The sequence below is a fragment of the Arachis ipaensis genome, chromosome B6 (assembly GCF_059453495.1).
Source record: "Arachis ipaensis isolate K30076 ecotype BB chromosome B6, ASM5945349v1, whole genome shotgun sequence".
In the NCBI taxonomy this organism is placed as follows: Eukaryota; Viridiplantae; Streptophyta; class Magnoliopsida; order Fabales; family Fabaceae; genus Arachis; species Arachis ipaensis.
In genome coordinates this window covers 83371121-83392418 of record NC_142441.1, presented here as the reverse complement: position 1 = coordinate 83392418, position 21298 = coordinate 83371121, and the positions used below count along the sequence as shown (strand labels likewise).

Here is a 21298-nt window from a genome sequence, read left to right as displayed (position 1 = left end):
TGCTTGGTGACTTTACTGCACCTAATTCCAATTTACATGGAAGAAGCATCTCAATCCCTACCATTGGAGAAAACAATTTTGAGCTGAAACCTCAACTAGTTTCCCTGATGCAACAGAATTGCAAGTTTTATGGACTTCCATCCGAAGATCCCTTTCAGCTCTTAACTGAATTCTTGCAGATCTGTGATACTGTTAAGACCAATGGGATTGATCCCGAGGTCTACAGGCTTATGCTTTTCCCATTTGTTGTAAGATACAGAGCTAGAATATCGTTGGATTCTCAACCTAAAGATAGCATGAACTCTTGGGATAAGTTGGTCACGGCTTTCTTAACCAAGTTCTTTCCTCCTCAAAAGCTTAGTAAGCTAGAGTGGATGTTTAAACCTTCAAATAGAAGGAAGGTGAATCCCTCTATGAAGCTTGGGAGAGATACAAGGAACTGACCAAAAAGTGTCCTTCTGACATGCTTTCAGAATGGACCATCCTGGATATATTCTATGATGGTCTGTCTGAATTATCTAAAATGTCACTGGACTATTCTGCAAGTGGATCCATTCACCTAAGGAAAACACCTGCAGAAGCTCAAGAACTCATTGACATGGTTGTAAATAACCAGTTCATGTACACTTCTGAAAGGAATCCTGTGAGTAATGGGATGCCTCAGAGGAAGGGAGTTCTTGAAATTGATACTCTGAATGCCATATTGGCTCAGAATAAAATATTGACTCAGCAAGTCAATATGATCTCTCAGAGTCTGAATGGATTGAAGGAATCATCCAACAGTACTAAAGAGGCATCTTCTGAAGAAGAAGCTTATGATCCTGAGAACCCTGCAATAGCAGAGGTGAATTACATGGGTGAACCCTATGGAAACACCTATAATCCCTCATGGAGAAATCATCCAAATTTCTCATGGAACGATCAACAAAAGCCTCAACAAGGCTTTAATAATGGTGGAAGAAACAGGTTTAGCAATAGCAAGCCTTTTCCATCATCCACTCAGCAACAGACAGAGAATTCTGAGCAGAATCCATCTAGCTTAGCAAATATAGTCTCTGATCTATCTAAGGCCACTGTAAGTTTTATGAATGAAACAAGGTCCTCCGTTAGAAATTTGGAGGCACAAGTGGGCCAGCTGAGAAAAAGAGTCACTGAAATCCCTCCAAGTACTCTCCCAAGCAATACAGAAGAAAATCCAAAAAGAGAGTGCAAGGCCATAGCCTTACATGATGTGGCCGAACCCAAAGAGGAGGAGGATAACGTGAATCCTAGTGAGGAAGACCTCCTGGGATGTTCAGTGACCAATAAGGAGTATCCCTTTGAGGAACCAAAGGAATCTGAGGCTCATCTAGAGACCATAAAGATTCCATTGAACCTCCTTCTGCCCTTCATGAGCTCTGATGAGTATTCTTCCTCTGAAGAGGATGAAGACATTACTGAAGAGCAAGTTGCTAAATACCTTGGTGCAATCATGAAGCTGAATGCCAAATTATTTGGTAATCAGACTTGGGAAGATGAACCTCCCTTGCTCACCAATGAACTAAATGCATTGGATAGGCAGAAATTACCTCAAAAGAAACAGGATCCGGGCAAATTCTTAATACCCTGTACCATAGGCACCATGACCTTTGAGAAGGCTCTGTGTGACCTGGGGTCAGGAATAAACTTAATGCCACTCTCTGTAATGGAGAAACTTGGGATCTTTGAGGTGCAAGCTGCCATAATCTCATTAGAGATGGCAGACAACTCAAGAAAACAGGCTTATGGACAAGTAGAAGACGTGTTAGTAAAGGTTGAAGGCCTTTACAACTCTGCTGATTTCATAATCCTAGACACTGGGAAGGAAGAGGATGAATCCATCATCCTTGGAAGACCCTTCCTAACCACAGCAAGAGCTGTGATTGATGTGGACGGAGGAGAGTTGGTCCTTCAACTGAATGAGGACAACATTGTGTTTAAAACTCAAGGATCTCCTTCTGTAACCATGGAGAGGAATCTCTCACTACAGAGTCAACCAAAGCCCCCACAGTCAAACTCTAAGTTTGGTGTTGGGAAGCCACAACCAAACACTAAGTTTGGTGTTGAACCCCCACATTCAAACTCTAAGTTTGGTGTTGGGAGGTTCCAACCTTGCTCTGATTATCTGTGAGGCTCCATGAGAGCTCACTATCAAGCTATTGACATTAAAGAAGCACTTGTTGGGAGGCAACCCAATGTTATTTAATCATATCTATTTTATTTTCTTTTTGTTATTTCGTGTTTTATTAGGTTGATGATCATGTGAAGTCACAAAAACTACTGAAAAATCAAAAATAGAATAAAAAATAGCATTGAGAATAGCCCACCCTGGAGGAGAGCAGTCTGGCGTTTAAACGCCAGAAATAAGCATATGTCTGGCGTTTAACGCCAGAAACAGGCACCAAGCTGGCGTTTAATGCCAGAAGCAAGCATCTGCCTCGCGTTAAACGCCAGAAACAAGCTACATTTGGGAATTTAACGCCAGAAACAGATAGCAGTCTGGCGTTAAGTGCCAGGATTGCACAGCAAGGGCATTTTACACGCCTAATTGGAGCAGGGATGTTAAGTCCTTGACCCCACTTGATCTGTGGACCCCACAGGATCCCCTTAGGATCTGTGGACCCCACAGGATCCCCACTTTTTCTTCTCTCCTCTTCACACCTTTTCATAACTCTCTTTCCCAAATACCTATTCACTAATCACCTCAATCACTCTTTCCCATCACCTCTTCACCACTCACATCCATCCTCTCTTCCCCATAAACCCCACCTACCTTCAAAATTCAAACTAATTTCCCTTCCAAACCCAACCCTAATGGCTAAACCCTACACCCTCCCTCACTCCTGTATAAACCCCTCACTCCTTCTTCATTTTCACACAACACAACCCTCTCTTCTTCTCCTTGGCCGAATACATCTTCTTCCCCCATCTCCTCCATTTTCTTCTTCTTCTACTACTTTCTTTCTTCTTTTGCTCGGGGACGAGCAAACATTTTAAGTTTTGTATGGTAAAAGCATAGCTTTTTGTTTTTCCATAACCATTTATGGCACCTAAGGCCAGAGAAACCTCTAGAAAGAGGAAAGGGAAAGTAATTGCTTCCACCTCTGATTCATGGGAGATGGAGAGATTCATCTCAAAGGTCTATCAAGACCACTTCTATGAAGTTGTGGCTAAGAAGAAAGTGATCTCTGAGGTTCCTTTCAAGCTCAAAAAGAATGAGTATCTGGAGATCCGACTTGAGATCCAAAGAAGAGGTTGGGAAGTTCTTACCAACCCCATTCAACAAGTTGGGATCTTAATGGTTCAAGAGTTCTATGCAAACGCATGGATCACTAGGAACCATGATCAAAGTGTGAACCCAAATCCAAAGCATTGGCTCACCATGGTTCAGGGGAAATACTTAGATTTCAGTCCGAAAAATGTAAGGCTGGCGTTCAACTTGCCAATGATGGAAGAAAACGCACGCCCCTACACTAGAAGGGTCAACTTTGATCAAAGGTTGGACCAAGTCCTCATGGACATATGTGTAGAAGGAGCTCAATGGAAAATTGACTCAAGAGGCAAGCTGGTTTAATTAAGAAGGCATGACCTCAAACCAGTGGCTAGGGGATGGCCAGAGTTCATTCAACGCTCAATCATTCCTACTAGTAACCGGTCTGAAGTTACTATAGACCGGGCCATCATGATCCATAGTATCATGATTGGAGAGGAGGTTGAAGTTCATGAGATTATACCTCAAGAACTTTACAAGGTGGCTGACAAGTCCTCCACTTGGGCAAGGTTAGCCTTTCGTCACCTCATATGCCACCTCTGCAATTTAGCTGGAATTGACATAGAGGGAGACATCCTCATTGAAGAGGACAAGCCCATCACTAAGAAAAGAATGGAGCAAACAAGAGATCATGGACCTCAACAAGAGCATGAGGAAATTCCCCACCATGAAATCCCTGAGATGCCTCAGGGGATGTACTTTCCTCCACAAAACTATTGGGAGCAAATCAACACTTCCCTAGGAGAATTAAGCTCCAATATAGGACAACTAAGGATGGAGCACCAAGAGCATTCTATCATCCTCCATGAAATTAGAGAAGATCAAAGAGCTGTGAGGGAGGAGCAACAAAGACAAAGAAGAGACATAGAGGAGCTCAAAAGCACCATTGGTTCTTCAAGAAGAGGAAGACGTCATCCTCACTAAGGTGGACTCATTCCTTAATCTCCTTGTCTATTTATTTTCTGTTTTCGGTTTTCATGCTTCATGTTTAATTATGTTTGTGTCTTTACTAGATGATCATTAGTGTTTAAGTGTATATGTCTTAAAGCTATGAATGTCCTATGACTCCATCACCTCTCTTAAATGAAAACTATTTTAAAAACAAAAGAACAAGAAGTACATGATTTCAAATTCATCCTTGAAATTAGTTTAATTATTTTGATGTGGTGACAATACTTTTTGTTTTCTAAATGAATGCTTGAACAGTGCATATGTCTTTTGAAGTTGATGTTTATGAATGTTAAATATGTTGGCTCTTGAAAGAATGATGAAAAGGAGAAATGTTATTTGATAATATGAAAAATCATAAAAATGATTCTTGAAGCAAGAAAAAGCAGTGAATACAAAAGCTTGCAGAAAAAAAAAGGAAAAAAAAATAGCGAAAAAAAAAAGAAAGAAAAAGAAAAAAAAAGCAAGCAGAAAAAGCCAAAAGCTCTTTAAACCAAAAGGCAAGAGCGAAAAGCCAATAGCCCTTAAAACCAAAAGGCAAGGGTAAATAAAAAGGATCCAAGGCTTTGAGCATCAGTGGATAGGAGGGCCTAAAGGAATAAAATCCTGGCCTAAGCGACTAAACCAAGTTGTCCTTAACCATGTGCTTGTGGCGTGAAAGTGTCAAGTGAAAACTTGAGACTGAGCGGTTGAAATCAAGGTCCAAAGCAAAAAAAGAGTGTGCTTAAGAACCCTGGACACCTCTAATTGGGGACTTTAGCAAAGTTGAGTCACAATCTGAAAAGGTTCACCCAATTATGTTTCTGTGGCATTTATGTATCCGGTGGTAATACTGGAAAACAAAGTGCTTAGGGCCACGGCCAAGACTCATAAAGTAGCTGTGTTCAAGAATCAACATACTAAACTAGGAGAATCAATAACACTATCTGAATTCTGAGTTCCTATAGATGCCAATCATTCTGAACTTCAATGGATAAAGTGAGATGCCAAAACTATTCAAGAGGCAAAAAGCTACAAGTCCCGCTCATCTGATTGGAGCTAAGTTTCATTGATATTTTGGAATATATAGTATATTCTCTTCTTTTTATCCTATTTGATTTCCAGTTGCTTGGGGACAAGCAACAATTTAAGTTTGGTGTTGTGATGAGCGGATAATTTTTATGCTTTTTGGCATTATTTTTACATAGTTTTTAGTATGATTTAGTTAGTTTTTAGTATATTTTTATTAGTTTTTAAATAAAATCACATTTCTGGACTTTACTATGAGTTTGCGTGTTTTTCTGTGAATTTTAATTAAAAACTAATAAAAATATACTAAAAACTAACTAAATCATACTGAAAATTATGTAAAAACAATACCAAAAAGTGTATAAATTATCCGCTCATCACAACACCAAACTTAAATTGTTGCTTATCCCCAAGCAACTGAAAATCAAATAGGATAAAAAGAAGAGAATATACTATAAATCCCAAACTATCAAATGAAACATAGCTCCAATCAGATGAGCGGGACTTGTAGCTTTTTGCCTTTTGAATAGTTTTGGCATCTCACTTTATCCATTTAAGTTCAGATTGATTGGCATCTATAGGAACTCAGAGTTCAGATAGTGTTATTGATTCTCTTAGTTCAGTATGTTGATTCTTGAACACAGCTACTTTATGAGTCTTGGCCGTGGCCCTAAGCACTTTGTTTTCCAGTATTACCACTGGATACATAAATGCCATAGACACATAACTGGGTAAACCTTTTCAGATTGTGACTCAGCTTTGCTAAAGTCCCCAATTAGAGGTGTCTAGGGTTCTTAAGCACACTCTGCTTTTGCTTTGGACCTTGACTTTAACCGCTCAGTCTCAAGTTTTCACTTGACACCTTCACGCCACAAGCACATGGTTAGGGATAGCTTGGTTTAGTCGCTTAGGCCAGGATTTTATTCCTTTAGGCCCTCCTATCCACTGATGCTCAAAGCCTTGGATCCTTTTTATTACCCTTGCCTTTTGGTTTTAAGGGCTTTTGGCTTTTTTTGCTTGCATTTTTTTTTCGCTATATTTTATTTTTTTTCTATTTTTTTTCTGCAAGCTTTTGTATTCACTGCTTTTTCTTGCTTCAAGAATCATTTTTATGATTTTTCATATTATCAAATAACATGTCTCCTTGTCATCATTCTTTCAAGAGCCAACATATTTAACATTCTTAAACATCAAATTCAAAAGACATATGCACTGTTCAAGCATTCATTCAGAAAGCAAAAAGTATTGTCACCACATCAAAATAATTAAACTAGTTTCAAGGATGAATTCGAAACCATGTACTTCTTGTTCATTTGTTTTTAAAACATTTTTCATTTAAGAGAGGTGATGGATTCATATTCACTACTTTAAGGCATAGACACTTAGATACTAATGATCATGTAATAAGACACAAATATAGATAAACATTTAACATAAAAATGAAAAATAGAAAATTTAAGAACAAGGAATGTGTCCACCTTAGTGATGGTGGCGTTTTCTTCTTGAGGGACCAATGATGTCCTTGAGCTCTTATATGTCTTTTCCTTGTCTTTGTTGCTCCTCCCTCATTGCTTTTTGATCTTCTCTAATTTCATGGAGGATGATGGAGTGCTCTTGATGTTCCACCCTTAGTTGTCCCATGTTGGAACTTAATTCTCCTAGGGAGGTGTTGATTTGCTCCCAAAAATTCTGTGGAGGAAAGTGCATCCCCTGAGGCATTAGTGGTTATGGAAAAAAAAAGCAATGCTTTTTCCACACCAAACTTAAAATGTTTTGCTCGTCCTCGAGAAAAAGAGGAAAAAAAGGATGAGAAGAAGAAGAAATGGATGTGAGTGGTGAAGAGGTGATGGGGAAGAGAGATTGAGGTCATTGGTGAAGGGTTCTTGGGAAAGGGTGATATAGGATTATGAGGAGGGAAGGTGAGTGGAGGTGCGGTCCACAGATCCTGAGGTGTCAAGGATTTACATCCCTACACCAATTAGGCATGTAAAATGCCTTTGCATGCATTTCTGGCATTTAAATGCCGAAGTGATGCTTGTTCTAGGCGTTCAACGCCCATGTGCAGCATGTTTCTGGTGTTGAACACCAGCTTCATGCTTGTTTCTGGCGTTCAGCGCCAGCTCTTCTCAGGGTGTATTCCTGGCGTTTAAACGCCAGGATGTTGCTTATTTCTGGCATTCAACGCCAGATCCATGCTCTGTTCTGGCGTTGAACGCCAGCCAGATGCTCCTTACTGGCGTTTAAACGCCAATAAGTCCTTCCCCCAAGGTGTGATTTTTCTTCTGCTGTTTTTGATTCTGTTTTTAATTTTTGTATTTATTTTGTGACTCCACATGATCATGAACCTAATAAAATATGAAAGAACAATGAAAATAAAAATAAAATTAGATAAATAAAAATTGGGTTGCCTCCCAACAAGCGCTTCTTTAATGTCACTAGCTTGACAATGGGCTCTCATGGAGCCACACAGGTGATCAGGTCAATTTTATAGACTCCCAACACCAAACTTAGAGTTTGGATATGTGAGTTCAACACCAAACTTAGAGTTTGGCTGAGGCCTCCCAACACCAAACTTAGAGTTTGACTGTGGGGGCTTTAGTTGACTCTGTACTGTGAGAAGCTTTTCATGCTTCCTCTCTATTGTTACAGAAGGAGATCCTTGAGTTTTAAACACAAGGTTGTCCTCATTTAGTTGGAGGACCAACTCTCCTCTGTCTTCATCAATCACAGCTCTTGCTGTGGCTAGGAAAGGTCTTCCAAGGATGATGCATTCATCCTCATCCTTCCCAGTGTCTAGGATTATGAAATCAGCAGGGATATAAAGGCCTTTAACCTTTACTAACATGTCCTCTACTTGTCCATAAGCCTATTTCATAAATTTGTCTGCCATCTCTAATGAGAATTTGGCAGCCTGTACCTCAAGGATTCCCAGTTTCTGCATTACAGAGAGTGGCATGAGGTTTATTCCTTACCCAAGGTCACACAGAGCCTTCTCAAAGGTCATGGTGCCTATGGTACAAGGTATTAAGAACTTTCCAGGATCCTGTTTCTTCTGAGGCAATGTCAGTTGATCCAGATCACTCAGTTCATTGATGAGCAAGGGAGGTTCATCTTCCCAAGTCTCATTGCCAAATAATTTGGCGTTCAGCTTCATGATTGCACCAAGATACTTGGCAACTTGCTCTTCATTAACATCCTCATTCTCTTCAGAAGAAGAATACTCATCAGAGCTCATGAAGGGCATAAGGAGGTTCAATGGAATTTCTATGGTCTCTAAATGAGCCTCAGATTCCTTTGGTTCCTCAAAGGGAAACTCCTTGTTGGTCACTGGACGTCCCAGGTGGTCTTTCTCACTGGGATTCACGTCCTTTTCCTCCCCTGTAGGTTCGGCCATGATGGTTATATCAATGGCCTTGCACTCTCTCTTTGGATTCTCTTCTGTATTACTTGGGAGAGTACTAGGAGGGGTTTCAGTGATCTTTTTACTTAGCTGGCCCACTTGTGCCTCCAAATTTCTAATGGAGGACCTTATTTCATTCATGAAACTCAGAGTGGCCTTAGATAGATCAGAGACTAAATTTGCTAAGCTAGATGGATTCTGCTAAGAATTCTCTATCTGTTACTGAGTGGATGATGGAAAAGGTTTACTATTGTTAAACCTGTCTCTTCCACCATTAGTAAAGCCTTGTTGAGGCTTTTGTTGATCATTCCATGAGAAATTTGGATGATTTCTCCATGATGAAATATAGGTGTTTCCATAAGGTTCACCCATGTAATTTACCTCTGCTATTGCAGGGTTATCAGGATCATAAGCTTCTTCTTCAGAAGATGCCTCTTGAGTACTGTTGGATGCAGCTTGCATTCCATTCAGACTCTGGAAAATCATGTTGACTTGCTGAGTCAACATTTTGTTCTGAGCCAATATGGCATTCAGAGTATCAATTTCAAGAACTCCCTTCTTCTGAGGCGTCCCATTACTTACAGGATTCCTTTCAGAAGTGTACATGAATTGATTATTTGCAACCATGTCAATAAGTTCTTAAGCTTCTACAGGCGTTTTCTTTAGGTGAATAGATCCATCTGCAGAATGGTCCAGTGACATCTTGGAGAACTCAGACAGACCATAATAGAATATATCCAGAATGGTCCATTCTGAAAGCATGTCAGGAGGACACCTTTTGGTCATCTGCTTGTATCTTTCCCAAGCTTCATAGAGGGATTCACCATCTTTTTGCTTGAAGGTCTGAACATCCACTCTAAGCTTGCTCAGCTTTTGAGGAGGAAAGAACTTAGCCAAGAAGGCCGTGACCAGCTTATCCCAAGAGTTCAGGCTATCTTTAGGTTGTGAGTCCAACCATGTTCTAGCTCTGTCTCTTACAGCAAAAGGGAAAAGCATGAGCCTGTAGACTTCAGGATCTACTCCATTAGTCTTAACAGTCTCACAGATCTGCAGGAACTTAGTTAAAAACTGGTAGGGATCTTCTGATGGAAGTCCATGGAATTTGCAGTTCTGTTGCATTAGAGCAACTAATTGAGGTTTCAGCTCAAAATTGTTTGCTCCAATGGTAGGGATTGAGATGCTTCTTCCATCAAACTTGGAAGTAGGTGTAGTATAATCACCAAGCATCCTCCTTGCATTATCATTATTTTCGGCTGCCATCTCCTCTTCCTTTTCGAAAATTCCTGTAAGGTTATCTCTGGATTGTTGTATTTTAGCTTCTCTTAGTTTCCTTTTTAGAGTCCTTTCAGGTTCAGGATCTGCTTCAACAAGAATATTCTTGTCCTTGCTCCTGCTCATATGAAATAGAAGAAAACAAAAAATAATAGGGATCCTCTTTGCCTCAGTAGAGAGAGGTTCCTTTGTGTGAGTAGAAGAAGAAAAGAATGTAATGTAAAGAAGAGAAGATGAAAAACTCAAACACAGAGAGGGAGGTGGTGTTCGAATTTTTGGATGGGAGAGAAGTGTTAGTAGATGAATAAATAAATAGAAGGAGATGAGAGAGAGAATTTCGAATTTTAATTAAAATAAAATTTAAAATTGAAAGTTAGATTTTGAAAATTAAAGTTGAAATTAAATTAAAATTAAAACAATTAGTTAATTAAAAAGGAATTTTGAAAAAGGAGAGAGGGAATTTTTGAAAATAAGAGAGAGAGGATTAGTTAGGTAGTTTTGAAAAAGATATGATTGAAACAAAAAGATAAGATTGATTGAAAAGGTTTTGAAATTTGTTTTTGAAAAAGATATGGTTGAAATTTAAAAAGATATGATTGAAACAAAAAGATAAGATTTGAAAATCAATTTTAAGAAGATAAGAAGTTAGAAAAGATTTTGAAATTGAATTTGAAAAAGATATGATTGAAATTTTAATTTGAAAAAGATTTGAAAAAAAATTAAAAAGATTTGATTTTGAAAACTAAAGTTGATTACTTGATTAACAAGAAACTAAAAAGATATGATTCTAGAGTTTAAAGATTGAATCTTTCTTAATAAGCAAGTAACAACTTGAAATTTTTCAATCAATCATATTAAATGTTAGTAAGGATTTTGAAATTTATGAAATAAAGATAAGGAAAAGATTTTGGACATAAAAATTTAAAATTTTTGAAAATAATAAAAAAATGAAAAAGATTTGAATTTTGAAAAAGATTTTGAAAAGATAAGATTTTATATTGAAAATTTGATTTGATTCATAAGAAACAATTAAATTTAAAAACTTTTTGACTAAATCAAATCATATTTTTGAAAGTTTTGAGTAAAATAAGGAAAAGATATTTTTTTATTTTTGAATTTTTAATAATGAAAGAGAAAACATGAAAAAGACTCATAACATAAAAATTATGAATCAAAACACACAATGCATGCAAGAACACTATGAATGTCAAGATGAACACCAAGAACACTTTGAAGATCAAGATGAACATCAAGGCTTATTTTTGAAAATTTTTAATGAAAGAAAAACATGCAAGACACCAAACTTAGAAATTTTCAAACTTTAGAAACTAACAAATTAAAAATGCGTATGAAAAACAAGAAAATACACAAAATAAGAAAATATAAAGATCAAACAAGAAGACTGGCCAGGAACAACTTGAAGATCATGAAGAACATATGATGAATTCTCGAAAATTCTTGAGAAAAAAGAAACACATGCAAGACACCAAACTTAAAACTTGACTCAAGACTCAAACAAGAAACACAAAAAATATTTTTGATTTTATGATTTTGTAAATTTTTTTGTATTTTTCGAGAATTAATTGGGGAAAACGAAAAAGAAGAAAATATTTTTTTTGATTTTTTTTCAAAAATAAGAATAATAAAATAAAAAAAGTTAAAATTAAAATAAAGTTACCTAATCTGAGCAACAAGATGAACCGTCAATTGTCCAAACTCGAACAATCCCCGGCAATGGCGCCAAAAACTTGGTGTGCGAAATCGTGATCATTCCTTCCTTGGTAACGGTGCTAAAAACTCAATACGCACGTTCATGTTCTTAATTTGTTTCACAACTTCGTACAACTAACCAGCAAGTGCACTGGGTCGTCCAAGTAATAAACTTTACATGAGTAAGGGTCGATACCACGGAGATTGTCGGCTTGAAGCAAGCTATGGTCACCTTGTAAATCTCAGTCAGGCGAATTAAATTGTATTAAGAAATTATAGTGGATGAAAATAAATAAAATATAAAATAGGATAGTGGTACTTATGTAATTCATTGGTGAGAATTTCAGATAAGCGTATAGAGATGCTTTCGTCCCTCTGAACCTCTGCTTTCCTGCTGTCTTCATCCAATCCTTCCTACTCCTTTCCATGGCAAGCTGTATGTAGGGCATCACCGTTGTCAATGGCTACTTTCCATCCTCTCTGTGAAAGTGGTCCGATAAGCTGTCACTGCATGGCTAATCATCTGGAGGTTCTCGATTATACTGGAATAGGTTTCACCCTCCTTTTGCGTCTGTCACTACGCCCAGTACTCGCGAGTTTGAAGTTCGTCACAGCCATCCCTTCCCGGATCTTACTCAGAATACCACAGACAAGGTTTAGACTTTCCAGATCTCAGGAATGGCCATCCATGGGTTCTAACTTATACCACAAAGATTCTAATATCTCGGACTCGGTCCTCTGTATTAGATATCTAAGAGATATTCATTCTAGCTTGTTTTCATGTAGAACGGAAGTGTTTGTCAGGCATGCATTCATAGGTGAGAATGATGATGAGCATCATATAATCATCACATTCATCATGTTCTTGGGTGCGAATGGATATCTTAGAAGCGGAATAAGTTGAATTGAATAGAAAAACAGTAATACTTTGTATTAATTCATGAGAAACAGCAGAGCTCCACACCTTAATCTATGGAGTGTAGAAACTCTACCGTTGAAAATACATAAGTGATAAGGTTCAGGCATGGCCGAATGGCCAGCCCCCATGAAAGTCTAAGATAGCATAAAACTAATCAAAGATGATCCGAAGATGTAAATACAATAGTAAAAAGTCCTATTTATACTAAACTAGTTACTAGGGTTTACAGAAATAAGTAATTGATGTAGAAATCAACTTCCGGGGCCCACTTGGTGTGTGCTTGGGTTGAGCATGAAGCTTTCACGTGGAGAGGTCATTTTTGGAGTTGAACTCCACTTTGCAACTTGTTTCTGGCGCTGAACGCCAGACTGCAACATGGAACTGGCGTTCAACGCCAGTTTCCGTCATCTAAACTCGGACAAAGTATGGACTATTATATATTGCTAGAAGGCCCCGGATGTCTACTTTCCAACGCAATTGGAAGCGCGCCATTTGGAGTTCTGTAGCTCCAGAAAATCTACTTTGAGTGCAGAGAGGTCAGAATCCAACAGCATCTGCAGTCCTTCTTCAACCTCTGAATCTGATTTTTGCTCAAGTCCCTTAATTTCAGTCAGAAAATACCCGAAATCATAGAAAAACACACAAACTCATAGTAAAGTCCATAAATGTAAATTTTAATTAAAAACTAATAAAAATATACTAAAAACTATCTAAATCATATTGAAAATTATGTAAAAACAATGCCAAAAAGGGTATAAATTATCCGCTCATCAGTGTTCTTCATTGTTCTTCACCACACTCAAAGTGTTCTTCATGTTCTTCATAAATTCTTCAGATTCTTTCTCTGTTTTAACCCGTTTTTCAGTCTTTTCAGCAACCGATTTTTACCATAATTCATAATAAATTAGCAGCCACTAAAACCCCATCTTTTCTACATGATTTTAACACAAATTGAACCCCAATTTAAGGGTTAGGGTTTCGTTTTCCAGAAGCCACAAGAACACAAGTTCATAGCTTGAATTTCATCAAATTTCATCAAAATTTCACCAAATTTTCACCAAGAATCACTCATATAAACAATCAATTTCAAGCACAACCAAACCATATCATAATTACACAACTCAAACATAATTAATCAAGATTAAATTCGTCAAACCCTACCTGGTTTTGCTGCTCCTAATTCGGTTAGACTTTCAGGTGGTCCTTAAGCAATTTTTCCTCCTAAATCACATCAAGAACAACTTTAAATCCAAAAACCCTCAACTAACCAAATCTCACTCAGCATGTTAGAAAGTGATTTCTAACCTTAGACTTGCTGTAAATTCACGTTTCTTGGCCCTCAAGTCAAGTTAAGCATGATTCCTAAGGAAAAACATCAACAAAACACATGTTTTGCATGGTTTTCCTTGAAAACCAAATTGAAGAGGGAGGGAGACAGCCACCTCACCTTATTTTCAGCCTTGATATGTTATATGGTTATGTAGAGGAAGAAGAGAGGATCATTTTGGTGAAATCAGAATTTTGATTTGAGTTTTAGTTCAGAAGAAATCAAGCTTTGAAGATTAAGTGTTCATGAAAGTTTCTCTCTTTTCTCTCTTGTTATTTTCGGCCAAAATGAAGAAATGAGACAGCCTTGGAGTGTCTTCGGGTGTAGGGTGAGTTTTGATTGGTTGGCTTGAAGGTGGATTAAAATAATATTAAAATATCTCAGGTGTATAACTACTAAAACTAGGTGTATCGGAACACATGTAAAAATATCTCTAAAAATTCTTTTCTGAGCTACTAGCATAAATGACACTAGTAACATATTTAATATGAGAATAAAACATGTATAATGAGGCCTTAGCATTGCTAAAGTCATCAGAGAGTGCCGGTGCTAAGCTGCACTAGTAAACTGTGAACCCAGTTAAATCGATTTCCTGTTTTTAACTAAAACAGACCAGGTAACCTTATAATATCATTCAAGAATCTTCTAATACTAATATAATGATAATATTATCCTATTATCTCTCTTCTCTCATGAATCAAGTCTGGTTCGTCAAACTGAGACTATTTACGAAAAATAGAATCAAAACTCTTAACCGATACGGTTCAAAAACTGGGTTTTTCGTGACTACATTATCGAGCGTGCCTCAGAAAAGGTTCTATATTAAAGATGACATAATGAAAATGAATATTGAGATAATTGATGATATATCAGAGGTTCTCCCTTTACTGATCTTCCGGAGGATTCCGTGCCTTCGGAAAAGATCTCGCATACTCGAAAATCAGGGTTGTTACATTCTACCCTCCTAAAAGAAAATTTTGCCCTCAAAATTTCAGCCATGTGCAGAATCCATCTTCAAGGGATCTACTTTCTTCAAGCCATCCTGATGAAGAGGTAGGTAGGTTCCTTACAGCATCCAAATCTAACATAGTCATTGCCATGTATATCATAACAGCTATTAGGATAGCTGGTCTCACATCGATTTGTCGTTCGAATATCGATTAAACCATGCCTATTCACAGTCATTGAGGTCTTATCTGCACCAAACAATCAACATTAAGGTGATCAGTCTTAATATCTCAAGTTAAGTACGAACATTCCCAAAATGAGCACTCATAGACATTCATGCCAAATGTATCTTAAAGATACCCTAATGGCATGAGACACACAAGCAGAGTATACAATGAAGCATAGTCAGTCTACTCCCCAGGCCCTACTGGGAACGAGCTGCTCTGATACTAAATTGTAACTACCCAATTTCTGGTACGTCATGATCATACTACAAACTGAGCGCTACCAACTTGTCTTCCTAATTATTATCTATTATTTATTATATGAGCCTGATTCGTTGTTAAAAGCGTAGTTATTTTACGAGGTACTTTTTTTTAAAAACGTTTGGATTAACAAACAATATCATTCATAATCAATTCACAACTGATAATATATAAAACAATTATAAATAACCACACATAAATACATCACAAGCAGTTGACAATATTCGGTGATCCAGCCTTTATTAGAGTATAGACTTTTAGTTAGAACACCCCTAGACATAGCTAGATAATAACTATATACATATATATACATACAACATCCCAGTTCCTGACCTGTTCAAGAAGTCCCTAAGCTGGCACCCAGGATAGCCTAGACTCTATACTCACCTAGTCCCTCTAAACTACTAAAGCGAGGGAAAGTACATTCTAGGTCTTCAAAACTCAAGTCAGGTGGATTGTCATCAAAAGGTGGAAGGTCATCTACTAATCCTCTCCACGATCATATGTCATCAAAGAGCGTCTCTCAAGTTCTTCATCGAGTGGCCACATAACAGCAACATCGTACGGAGGACTTAGGTTAAAGTTTGTAGATAAGCAGGGTGCAGACGTTTGCTGGCCTCACAGTATATACATATAAACAGGTAATGGAGTTCACTCTAGACTCAGAAGACTACCTAGAGCGGAATCCTCTTTGCAGAACAGTCATCAGCAAACTACGGAAGGGTACTCATGCTTCCATCTGAAGGGGGAAGGGAGAGAGAAGGGGTAAGAACTGGGGAGTTCTTAGTAGGGCCGGGGTTATTAGTTACGTTCATTAATTACGTGTTGTTTAGCAGATAAATAGCAGAATACCGAGAAGCAGTAGACAGAAAAAATAGATAAATAGAGAAAATAGAGAAAACAAAAAGCAAAACACAAACAAAAGAATACAAGAAAACAAAACACAGACACAGAGAATAGAATGAAAACAAAGAAGGCATACATTCAAACAACAATCATAACAGAGGAAATGCGCAACCAAATATGATGCATGTCTAGCCCTAGTGCAGGTAATGAGCTCATCTGTCGGTTACATACCCGCTCTCGACGTTACCCAGCAACCTCCGTCTGGATAAGGCTTTCCTGTTCGCAATACCCACTGCAAGCAACCTTTGTCTTGCAGGGCGGCACTTATTAGCCGATATACGCCCAACAGACTTACTGTAAGCAACTTCTGTCTTACAGGAGCAACAACATACTCACTGTAAGCAACCTCTGTCTTACAGGAGCAACAACACACTCACTGTAAGCAACCTCTGTCTTACAGGAGCAACAACACACTCACTGTAAGCAACCTCTGTCTTATAAGAGCACACTCATCTCGATACCTCTGTACGCAACCTCTGTCTTACAGCAAAGTATTATAGCAAGGTATCCCAGGAAAGCGTTCTCAGTGGTCGTACCATCATCTATCTGACTGCCTCTCTGCAGCAGATTCTTACATAATCATTATCATTATCATCATTCATTATCATTCTCATTATTCATCATCACTTTCGCATTCTTATGTAGTATCTCTTTCTTCCTCTGTTCAATCATGCTATACAAACTCTACAGCTCTTACTTTTACAACATCTTAACTAAAACCATTTCTCTTTATCACATTACTCTTTTCTCTGTATCCCTTTATTCTTCTCTGGTTACTCTATTCTCTGTGTTTCTTTACTCTGCTTTGATTTCTCTGCTTAACGTAAATTTCGGTATGAATAGTTAGTCTGTTCCAAGTATAGGTTCATTAAGTCTATACTAAAATAGTTTAACTTTTCATATTATACCTAACACTAGTCGCAACTCAAGGACTAACTATGTTGCCCTAGTTCGTTCACTAATCTCTGTCTGTTTTTCTGTCATTAGAACTTTGCAGACTTTTCCTTGATTTTTATCTTTTCTTTAACTTCTTATCTTTCCTTTATCTTTGCCTCACTAATATGTTCTTACCACTCCCTAAGTGTTTTATGAAGGTAATTATGAGATTCTACACTTAAAGTTGTCTTTCTAAAGCTTTTACAGAAAACTGTCTTTTCCGCATTATTTTATTATTTTTATTAAAATATTATTTTTAATTAAATATTATTATTTAATATTTTAATATAATTTATTATTTTATTATTAAATTTTCGAAAATTACCTTGCCTTTACCTTTTCAGTTTCAAAATTAACTTTTTACCCCAGTAACTTTTAATATTTCTACTTTAACTACCCTAACTTTCAGAAATTACTAAATAACCCCCCCAAACACCAAAATATTTACTTCCTTGCCCTTTTATGGATCAAAAAGGTGTTCTTCATTGTTCTTCACCACACTCAAAGTGTTCTTCATGTTATTCATAAATTCTTCAGATTCTTTCTCTGTTTTTACCCATTTTTCAGTCTTTTCAGCAACCGATTTTAACCATAATTCATAATAAATTAGCAGCCACTAAAACCTCATCTTTTCTACATGATTTTAACACAAATTGAACCCCAATTTAAGGGTTAGGGTTTCGTTTTCCAGCAGCCACAAGAACACAAGTTCATAGCCTGAATTTCATCAAATTTCATCAAAATTTCACCAAATTTTCACCAAGAATCACTCATATAAACAATCAATTTCAAGCACAACCAAATCATATCATAATTACACAACTCAAACACAATCAATCAAAATTAAATTCGTCAAACCCTACCTGGTTTTGCTGCTCCTAATTCGGTTAGACTTTCAGGTGGTCCTTAAGTACTGTTTCCTCCTAAATCACATCAAGAACAACTTTAAATCCAAAAACCCTCAACTAACCAAATCTCACTCAGCATGTTAGGAAGTTATTTGTAACCTTAGACTTTGATGCACGGAAAATTGTCTCACAACAAATCTCCCTTCGCAAAATGTACCGAATTTGTCGTCAAGTAAAAACTCACAATAGAGTGAGGTCAAATCCCACAGGGATTGATTGATCAAGCAACTTTAATTAGAAGAATGTTCTAGTTGAGCGAATCCAGAATTTTGGTTGAGAGTTGCAGAAAATAAAATGGCGGAAATGTAAATAACAGAAAATGGCAGAATTGTAAATGGGAATGGGGGATTTGCTCATAAAAGTAAATGGCAGAAATTAAAGAGAATGGGTAAGATCATAGATGGGGAGTTCATTGGGCTTAGGAGATGTTGCAATTCTCCGGATTAAGTTCATTTTCATCTCTTCCTCAATCAATGCACTCATTGATCTCCTTGGCAATCTTAAGTGATTGAATTACAATTTCTTGCAATTCAATCTCTCAAATCTTGATCAATAGCCAATTCCTTGGTCAATTGCTCATGAGAAGAGATGAAGTATGGTCACTGATTATACCACATGCATTTCCCAAATCAAGTATTGAGAGGGTTATAGTCACATTCCCATCCAAACCCAATTTGGTCCAGCATGAGAAAGCATTTCTAGCTTGATCTCTTCATTCCTCTTTCAAGGTTCAAAAGAGATCCAAGTTTGAATAGCTTCTCTTCCAAGATAACTACTCAATTGGATGAAGATCGAAAGCTTTCAAGTAAAATCAAGAGAAAAGATAGAAGAAGAATAATGAAAATTAGTATTGATCCATCAAATTACAACAGAGCTCCCTAACCCAATGAAAGGGGTTTAGTTGTTCATAGCTCTAGAAAATGAAAACAAAGATGGAGAATACATCATAAAACTAGCAAATGCAGAGAAAGTAAAATACAGAGAGTAGTTCTCCTCTTCCAGCCTCCTTAAACTCCCTTTTACAATTCAAAGCTACTCCTATATATACTACTCTTCTCAGCTTCTAGTTTGCTCTTCGAGTATTGGGCCTTTGGATCTTGAGTTTGAAGCAGTTCTTTTCATCATTTGGGCTTGGCTTTACTTGCAGAGAGAAAGTGTTAAGTGGGCAGTGACTTTAGCTCAGGGCGTACGGGGTGTTAATCATTTAGTGAAAGTATATGTTCGGGAACGTTAGTGACACTTAACATTTTCACTAACGTTCCAATGTACCCCCTTGCCTCACGTTAGATCCCACGTTAACTAGGTTAACGTGGCTTCTAACGTGGCCTTGCCAACCTTCGAGAACGTTAGTGACACTCAACATTGTCACTAACGTTCTAGTGTGCCCCTTTTTGCTTCACGTTAAAGCCCACGTTAACTAGGTTAACGTGGCTTCTAACGTGGCCTTGCCAACCTTCGAGAACGTTAGTGACACTCCACATTGTCACTAACGTTCCAATGTGCCCCTAGATCTCACGTTAAAGTCCACGTTAACTAGGTTAACGTGGCTTCTAACGTGGCCATTCTTAGCCATCCCAACGTTAGTGACAATGTTGAGTGTCACAAACGTTGGCCCATCATTCATTCCTCATCGTTAGCTTCCTCATTAACTAAGATAACGTGGAAGTTAACGTGGCTCCTTGGGGGGTTGTGTGGTTGCTTCCAACGTTAGTGACAATGTTGAGTGTCACTAACGTTGTCGACAACTCTCACTTCTTACGTTAGCTCCCACGTTAACCAAGTTAACGTGGGAGTTAACGTGGTGTGTTGCATACTTAGGCCAACGTTAGTGACAATGTTGAATGTCACTAACGTTGGCTTCTCTTCCCCCTTTAACGTTAGAGGTCACGTTAACTAGGTTAACGTGGGCTCTAACCTGGCCACTCATGAGTGTTTGCCAACGTTAGTGACAATGTTAAGTGTCACTAACGTTGGCTCAACTTCCCTTTTCCACGTTAGAGTTCACGTTAACTTAGTTAACGTGACTCTTAACGTGGGCAATGATGGCTTTGAGAGTGTCATTGGCAATCACTTTTCTCATTAATCTTGCAAGTTTCCTCCCTTTCCTTGCTTCCTTTGGTCCTAAAATCAAGCAATAGAGTGCATCAAAGTTCTAGTCCAAGTCATGGGCAATGCAACATACAATTTGTCACTAAACTTATGCAAAATCCTCATGAAATAATGTGAAATGCACAATGTATGCTTGAATCAAGGTGTAAGTGAATATCTACCCAAAACTAGCTTATTTCCTTAGGAAATGCATGAAACTAACCTAAAAACAGTAAAGAAAAGGTTAGTGAAACTGGCCAAGATGCCCTGGCATCACAACACCAAACTTAAAGCTTGCTTGTCCCTAAGCAAGTACTGGAACAAGAGAATGATGAATGGAATATCCAGAGGAATGAGTCATTCTTGTGGAAGTCATGTTACTGATTTTATGGTGGTTTCATGCAGAGCAACTTAGGTTCATTCCATTACTGGCTTTCAGACCTTTATCATGTCCCTAAACACTTACTTTGTCTATATCCCATGAGACTTTTATTCATTGATCCTTTTATTGTTATTTCAAGGGTTATTTGTGTTATTTAGGCTAAGTGCTCTGTAAGGGGGCAACTCTTTAAGATAAGCTTTCAGCCAACACTCTCGATCCAGTTGGTTCAAGGTGCTAGGTGTTGAAGCACCCCTAAGGACTTACTCCCTCAAGTCTCTCCCCCATACATACACACCACAGGCATATAGTTCCTTTATTTTCTTTTCTTGAGACCTTGGTGTCCAGCACCTCTTTGGGTTACTAAATGCTCTGTGGTGAGGGTTACTTTTGATAGTGGATTTTCAGCTGATAATCCCGGGTTAGTTAACCCAAGTTACCAAGTGATAAAGAACCCCTGAGAGCTTATTCATCCAAGTAGATCCCTCACACAGGAGCACCACAGACACTTGTCTCAAGGTCCAAACCATTGGTGCCTAGCCTTATTGCTTACTCTTTTTCTTTTGTTTTTCACTTCCATTATTCTTTCCCTTTTCTCTTATTAGGATCTTGTCATCTACGTAGTCTCATGGGTATATCCAAAGTAAAGTATTCAGGATAGATAGTTGTCCTCCTAACCTTGCGGTTGAACCAACTTAGCTGACTTATGACTACCCCAAAGATTCGTGAATGCACTTCCACAATATGAACTCCACTCTGGTCTTTTAAAAACATA

At 37.8% G+C, this 21298-nt stretch overlaps 2 non-coding genes across 2 annotated transcripts; one reads left to right on the top strand and one right to left on the bottom strand.

The window, feature by feature from the left end:
- Window positions 1-362: 362 nt before the first annotated feature.
- Window positions 363-469, bottom strand: LOC148561560 (small nucleolar RNA R71). Its single transcript, XR_015886711.1, has one exon. It is a non-coding gene; the product is annotated as a small nucleolar RNA R71 (small nucleolar RNA).
- An 8932-nt stretch (window positions 470-9401) lies between these two features.
- Window positions 9402-9509, top strand: LOC148561559 (small nucleolar RNA R71). The gene has a single exon (XR_015887128.1). It is a non-coding gene; the product is annotated as a small nucleolar RNA R71 (small nucleolar RNA).
- Window positions 9510-21298: the final 11789 nt, after the last annotated feature.